The sequence below is a fragment of the Panthera uncia genome (assembly GCF_023721935.1).
Source record: "Panthera uncia isolate 11264 chromosome B3 unlocalized genomic scaffold, Puncia_PCG_1.0 HiC_scaffold_1, whole genome shotgun sequence".
NCBI lineage: Eukaryota > Metazoa > Chordata > Mammalia > Carnivora > Felidae > Panthera > Panthera uncia.
The window spans coordinates 100268452-100276670 of NW_026057582.1; the positions used below are offsets into that span (position 1 = coordinate 100268452).

Here is an 8219-nt window from a genome sequence, read left to right on the forward strand (position 1 = left end):
AGCCACACAGAATCCAAAGCAGGCTCCAGGCTCTGAGCTGTCAGCACACAGCACCACGCAGGGCCCGAACCCACAAGCCATGAGATCATGACCTGAGCAAAGTCCGATGCTTAACCGACTGAGCTACCCAGGCACCCCGAGAGAAAAAAAATTCTTAATCTTACTCTATCAAGTACCAACATCAATTCCAGAAAAATATTCAAACAGCTATTTACCCTAGATTCAACCGATATATTCTAACTAATAGAAAGCCTTTCTGGTGAGACAGATTTGGGGGTTTCTTCTCTAATTTCCTCAATCTGCCTCCTGGGCTCAGCCCATACAAATGAGTTTTTAGTCCCTAGCTCTGTGAGGACAGTCTGAAAAAGGTGTCCTCTCTCCCTTCTCTTCACCTTGCCCTTGTGTCTTCTTTTGTTCTGCCTTTTCTTTCGCTCCATCACTCCCCTTCCTCTCCCCAAACCTGTCCATGCCTCTCCTTTGATATACATGGAGCAAGTATCTTCTGTTCTATCTCTGCTCCATGTTCAAGTCCAAAGAATGGAGGAGAAAATGGAGAGGACTAAAACGCAATCAAACTCTATACTCAGAAATGGTTAACTTCCACTAGCAAACCTTCTTAAATGTTATTGAACTAATAGGGAAGTCCTCCAAAGGCTTACTTCTACAACCTAGCCTCAGCAAGAGCCAGTCTCCATCCAGGAAAGGAGGTGAGGAAAGATACAAGAAGGACCATCACTGTAGATGACATTTCCTAGAAATATTTTATGTGTAAATTTTTGAGGCATGGAACCTGTACACATATGATTATAGAATTTTCAATCAAGAAAATTGCTCCTGGTTTATATAACACATGGAAGATGGATCATTATTCTGTGATGTCCCCAGAAGTGACTCAGAGGGACTTGACCACAAGAACAAGTCTGAAAGTCACCTCCTAAAATTAAGACTCACCATGCTGGTTTAACATGTTCATACAGAATAGAAAACATGTCTCTGAGGGCTTCGTGGCCTTTTCCATGCTTTCTGATCTTGTGGGACCAAAACCCCCCCAAATCTAGGCAGCTTGATATTTCCTACAGCTTTTACTACCGTAATTTAATTGCAGTCATTGTCACATGGTTTCAGAAAGTAAGCCCTTAACTCTTCTCCCTAAAGGAACTGGTCTGATCTTTAACAAAGGAGACAAGAATATGCAATGGGAAAAAGTCTCTTCAACAAATGGTGTTAGGAAAACTGGACAGCAACATGAAAAAAATGAAAGTGGACCACTTTCTTACAACACACACACACACACACACACACACACACACACACAATTTAAAATGGATTAAAGACCTAAATGTGAGACCTGAAATGACAAAAATTCTAGAAGAGAGCACAGGCAGCACTTTCTCTGACACTGACTTTAGCAACATTTTTCTAGTTATGTCTCTTGAGACAAGGGAAACAAAAGCAAAATATACTACTGGGACTACATCAAAGTAAAAAGTTTCTGCATAGCAAAGGAACAATCAACAAACTAAAAGTCTACTAATTGAGAGAAGATATTTTCAAATGACATATCCAATAAAGGGTTAGTATTCAAAATATATTTTAAAAAATGATACAACTCAACACACACACACACACACACACACACAATCAAAATTGAAAACAGGCAGAAGACATGAACAGACATTTTTCTAAAGACATACAGATAGCCAACAGACACATGAAAAAAACGTTCAACATCACACATCATCAGGGAAATGCAAATTCAAACCACAATGAGATATCACCTCACACCTGTCAGAATGGCTAAAATGAAAAAGACAAGAAACAACAAATGTTGCCAAGGATGTGGAGAAAGCGGGGCCCCGATACACTGCTGGTGGGAATACAAACTGGTGCAGCCACTGTGGAAGACAGTATTGAAGTTCCTCAAAATATTAAAAATAGAATATATGTTCCAGTAACTCCGCTACTATTTACCCAAAGAATACAAAACACTAATTTGAAAAGATATATGTACCCCTATGTCTACTCCAGCATTATTTACAACAACCAAGATATGGAAGCAACCTAACTGTCCATTCATAGGTGAATGGACAAAGAAGATATAATGTATGTGTGTATATATATATATATATATATATACTCAGCCATAAAAAAGAATGCAATCTTGCCATTTGCAACAACACAGATGGATCTAGAGGGTACAGTGCTAAATGAAATAAGTCGGAGAAAGACAAATACCATATGATTTCACCCATATGCAGAATTTAAGAAATAAACAAAGAAAAAAAGAGACAAACAAAAAACAGACTTTTCAGTTTAGAGAACAAGCCGATGGTTGCCAGAGGAGAGGAGGATGGGGAATGGGTGAAATAGGTGAAGGGATTAAGAGTACATTTATCTTGATGAGCACTGAGTAATGTAGAGAATTGCTCAATCACTATATTGTACACCTGATACTAACATAATACTGTATATTAACTATACTGGGACTAAAATTAAAAAGAAAGAAAATAAAATGATTTGTGCTAGGTCATCAGATTACATGATTTTCAGGAACAGGAGACACTGGCCATAACTAAACACTATTTCCTACCCATCATCATATACATATTCACCAACTTGATATGGTCCAAAGTTGATGGAAACTTAAAGGACAAAAAGTGGGGGTATCTGTCTCGCTGCCAAGAAGATGAATGATGTTAGCTATAAAATAAATTCAAGGACATGCCATACTACAATCCAAACACTGTACACTTCCCTGATGGACTTGTACTGTCAGGTCTTGTGATTTGTTGACAGATAGGAAGGAATGAGGTAGAAGGCACATCCTAAGCTAACTATATGACCAAAAAAAAAAAAAAAAAAAAAAAGGCAAGGGCACCTGGGTGGCTCAGTCAGTTGAGTGTCAGACTCTTGATTTTGGCTCTGGTCATGATCCCAGGGTTGCTGGATTGAGCCCTGTGTCCAGCTCCACGCTGAACATCAAGCCTGCATAAGATATATTCTCTCTTTCTCTCTCTCTCTCTCTCTTTCTTTCTCTCTCTCTCTCTCTCTCTCTCTCCGCCCCCTGCCCTTCTCTCCCACTCTCTCTCTTTCTGGAAGAAAGAAGGAAAGAAGGAAAGAAGGAAGGAAGGAAAGAAAGAAAGAAAGAGAAAGAAAGAAAGAAAGGGAGAAAGGGAGAAAGAAAGAAAGAAAGAAAGAAAGAAAGAAAGAAAGAAAAAGAGAAAGAAAGAGCCAAGAGAACCATGGAAGCTAAATTCCCAAATGGAAACAGGCCATAGAAGGACAAGCCACATAGGACCCCTGAAACTAAAGTCCACTGCCCTGTGCAAATATCATACAGTGGAAAGTCTCTCCTGTGTCTATGAGGGGCAACTCTTTAATATTATACAGTATTACTTATTTATATATTATCTACCTGGTAACATATGAAACTTATTTATTTGACTAAATACTTCGGCTATACCAAACACTATGCTAGAGACATTACCCAAATTATCTTTTTTAATCGTCACAACAACCCTGCGAGGTCAACAGTATTATTCCCAGGGAGGGCAGACCCATCAGGCACAGTGGGGAAACTCCCCGGAAAGAATTCAGCTTACGTGAACTGGCAGGCTTACGCTAGGGTTCAAGGGAAAGAGACCCGTGCTGGGGACGAGCCAATCATCCTAACTGCCCCCATGGCCGTCTCACCAGGGACTTGCAGCAGCAGAGCTGGATCCAGACACAGCCCAAACCCTGGGCACTCTCACATCTGCATTCTCTGCCGCGGGGGGGGGGGACGGGGGCGGAGGGTATTTAAATCATCTCTGAGGAGGAGCCCTCAAAACAATGATATCTAAGTCAGAGTTCCATTCTAAAACACACCAGAAGTCTACTAATGGAACTTCCGGTTACATGTCCTACTTTGATTTAGTCCGCAGTTGAGCGCTGCATGTTTTGTTAGGCTCACACCTCTTTCAAGACGCTTGGCCCGGCTTGCAGCACGACGACGGGCGGCGGCACGCAGGGCGGGAGAGGCTCGGTGGGCGGCTGCGGCCCCGCGGCCTCACACTCCCGAGCCTCCCAATGGGCACCATAGCCACGGGTCCCCGCGCGCCTCGTGGTACTCGACGGCTGCCCAGCCGACCTAAGCCCCCTCAGCGACGCGCCACTCATTCTCAGCCCACCTCCTCTGGGCGCGTTGGCGGCCGGCCACGGCGCGGAGTCTGCGCAGTACGTGCTGCCCCGTGGGGCGCCGGGAGAATAGTGACTGCGTGGCGGCCTGACGCTGCGCGGGAATAGCTGCGCATGCGCCTGGCTCAGCCCCGTAGCCCGCAGACCAATGGGTGTGCTTCCCCAGTGGGGCGTGCGAGACTTCCTACTTGGAATGGCCTGTTACATGGGTGTAAACCCATTTCAAGAAAGATGGAAACCGGGAGAGCGCTCGGCAGCCAATGTGCACAACAAGTGCTGGACATCAGCCACGGCGGGCTGGTGACCAGGGGGGCCAGATGAAAAGCTTACTGTCCTCTTGCTTGGAAGTGCCCACCGTGCATCCAAGCACGAGTTGCTCGCCCACCTGCATGTCACTACCCTGCTGAATGTCTCACGGTGAACCTCTGAGGCCCGAAGGACCTACCGGCACAATAAATGGATCCCCGTGGAAGACAGCCACTGACGTTAGCTCCCACTTTCAGGAAGTGCTAGATTTCATTGACCACGTCAGTGAATTGGGAAGCAACGTCCTGGTCCACTGTGAGGCTGGGATCTCCCATTCATACCTTATGAAGACAAAGCAGTTCCGCCTCAAGGAGGCCTTCATTTAGGTCAATCAGATGACTGTCATCTAGCCCAACTTTGGCTTCCAGCTCTAGCAGCTCCTGCAGTATGAATTTGAGATCCTACCTTCCATGCCCACTCCACGGCAGCCGAGAGGAAGCAGCCAGCTCTTAATTTACAGGCTTCTTGCAGACACTGAGCCCTGATGTGCAACGTTCCTACTGCACATTCCCCCACTTAAATGCGGGTGCTGGTGTCCACCAACTTGATGGTCTCAGAGCTCTCCAGGAACCCCATGACCACAGCCACATCCTGCTAAAACTGGAATGGGGGAAACAGCGCAGCCCCAAGAACAATCATGATTTTGTTTTTTAAACTCAGGGACATTTCAGGGCGCCTGGGTGGCTCAGCCGGTTAAGCTGTGGACTCTTGATTTCAGCCCAGGTCATGATCCCAAGGTCCTGGGATTGAACCCCACGTCCAGCTTCATGCTGGGTGTGGAACCTGATTAAGATTCTCTGTCTCAGCCCCTCCCCTGCTCATGCTCTTTCTCTCTCTCAAAATAAATAAACATTTTTTTTAAATTAAAAAAAAAATAAACTCATGGACATTTCCTATCTGCGGAGTACTGAAGACCTCACTCTCTCACACTGCCCCAGTGGGATAGTGAGTGGTCACCAGGCTTGCAGAGAACTTCAAACTAACCTCAGGGATAGGTTCTTGGGATACAAGGAAGGCCAAGCCTTGAGAGCGCAGCCTGTCTGACTACTGTACTTGCAGACCCCCTGTCTCCTCAGGATTGCGCAGTCCTTGCACCTCAAAATTCGGTTTTTCATTTCAAGTGTAAGGCAATAAAACCTGCAGCAGTGTGGGAGAAAGAAGTTGCTAGACCAGGAGAAAAGGCAGTTTCAAAGCCAATTCATTTTGAAGAAAGCACAACTTCCACCTTTTTTTCCCCTTAACTTTGGCAGTCTTGGTACCTGTCTCTGTTGCTTCAGGACATAAGCTGATCACCATCTCGTCAGCAAAGTAACCCTGTAGGGTTTGTAGGGACATGATACATATGCTGATTTGAACCCTGAAATGTTTTCCAGACTCCCTTTTGGGTACAATGGAAGCAGTTGGTTGAAGTAGCAAAGATGTTGACATTTCTGGGTTTTCTTTTCACTATGTGTTCTTCCCTGAGCTCTGACTTTATTATTCGTGCTTTCTCGTTGCACCTCTCCACAAAGCAACTCTTGTGTCAGTTGAAAAGAGTTCTTCAGACCATAGACCCCAAATGACCCCTTTAAGGTGGTGGCAGTGGGTGCCAGGAGAAAAAGGGTTCCTATTGTCTGGGTCAGTGGCATTGAAACAGTGACTCCCTCAGCTTACTATCCCTATATGTGCTTGTCTCATCTCTTGTGACACTTGTATTCTTCCCTGATCCTGGGGATTGTCTTCAAGCTGTTGATTTCTGGGATTTACAGATTTCACAATGTGGTACTGCTTTTTTGTCTGTTAGTTCTCCAGGGGGAAAAAGCAATAATTTCTTAAAAACCCATACGAATGTGAAGAAAAGCAGTATATTACTGGTTGTTGTTGTTCATAATACAAAATAAAAATAGTAAAAGGGAAAAAAAAAAAACTTCTATCCCACATGCCATGCTTTAAGAGCCACATTTTCTTTTGAGGAAATGATAAGTGGCTATAAATCAAGTATGCTAAAGGATTAATTAGAACCACCCCTCCCAAATAGCATGTTTGCATGGAGACAATGTCTAGATGCAAAGACTAATGTTAAGGGAGGAGTTTCTGGCAGAGCAGTAGGTGGAGGATGAGAAAAGAAAGAAGTTATTATCTGATCTCTGAACTTATGTAGCATGTTTTTTGTGCCAAACAAATTGTGTTATCATCTCTGAATTATCAGTGCCTGGCTGGTTATTTAGAGTAAGGCAAAGCAAACATGAAAAATGTTTGAAGTACAGGCAAACAGTTACCCATGACAATGGAAAGAGCCAGTAAGGCTCAGAAAAGTGAGGGGATGTTCCAATTGCTGGGCAGAGCTCATTCTTCAAGAATGGCTGCCCCTGTTATGTGGACATTCATTGAGGAGGAACTGAGCTAAGTAGAACTGAGATTGGAAGAAATGGTTCCAGGGTACTGAGAAAAAGATCAAGCCCAGGGTTTAGGGTAGCTGGGAGATGAGGTCAGTTACCAGGGCAGAAGACAAGTTACAACAATCTCAGCCTCTACAGGGCCAGGGTTATCAGAGCCAGGCACAGTGCTGGGGACAGAATGTGAGTCCCAGGAACAGCTCACTCCTCTCCAGAAAAGTACGGAGGCCACCAAATTCCCAGGAGCAGCAGGAGACACAGATGATTCAATATTCCATGCTCAGGCCAGCATAGGTCTGAAACGAGGGTCAAGCCAGGCCTTAATTTCCATGTGGGGATTTGTAGACCTTGGCTAAGGGGATAAACAAAAGCTACAGAGGATGGGAACAAGACCGACATTTCTTTTTTTGTTTGTTTTTTATTATTTATTTTTTGAGAGAGAGAGAGAGCACAAGCAGGGAAGGGGCAGAGAGAGAGGGAGGCACAGAATCCAAAGCAGGCCCAAGGTTCTGAGCTGTCAGCACAGAGCCAGTCATGGGGCTCAAACTCACGAACCGTGAGATCATGACCTGAGCTGAAGGCGGACGCTTAAATGATTGAGCGACACAGATGCCCCAACATTTCTTATCTTACTCTGTATTTGTCAATATTAGAGGTCAAATAGTAACTACATGGAAACCTCATAATTAAAAACTGGCAAGTGCACCTGAGTGGTTCAGTCAGTTGAATCCGAATCTTGATTTCAGCTCAGGTCATAAGCGCATGGTTCATGGGCTAGAGCCCCACTGTCAGTGCAGAGCCTGCTTGAGGCTCTCTCCCATTCTTTCTCTCTCTTTCTCAAAATAAATAAATAAACTGTAAAAAAAAATAAACATAAAAGAATTGGCCATAATCCCACTGACAAGCTGAAAATTTTTGATTCTACATCTTTCTTTTTTTAAATTGATGCTCTGAAATCACTTTCTGTTGTTTCCCTGTTTTTCTAGCAACCTGGAATATGAGATCCAGAGCACATCCTTTGTTTTCCTCTCATGTTTTATGACTCTAGTAGGATCCTGTCTTCCTTACTGATTTACAAAATTTAGCTAACTTAGGGTTTTCAAAGTACAAAGTTATATCTAAATTTAGCGCTATGAAGTGTCAGGAATACTTAGTATGATTTACCTGGGATAGATATTGTAGGTCATAAAATAAAAGGAAGGAAGGAAGGGAAGGAGGAAGGGAGGGAGGGAGGAAGGGAGGAAGGAAGGAAGGGAGGAAAGGAGGAAGAAAGGGAGGGAGGAAGGGAGGAAGGAAGGGAGGAAGGGAGGAAGGAAGGGAGGAAGGGAGGGAGGAAGGGAGGAAGGGAGGGAGGAAGGGAGG

At 44.3% G+C, this 8219-nt stretch overlaps 1 pseudogene; it reads left to right on the plus strand.

Moving 5' to 3' along the window:
- Positions 1-4239: 4239 nt before the first annotated feature.
- On the plus strand, positions 4240-5136 carry LOC125910392 (dual specificity protein phosphatase 5-like; annotated as a pseudogene).
- Positions 5137-8219: the final 3083 nt, after the last annotated feature.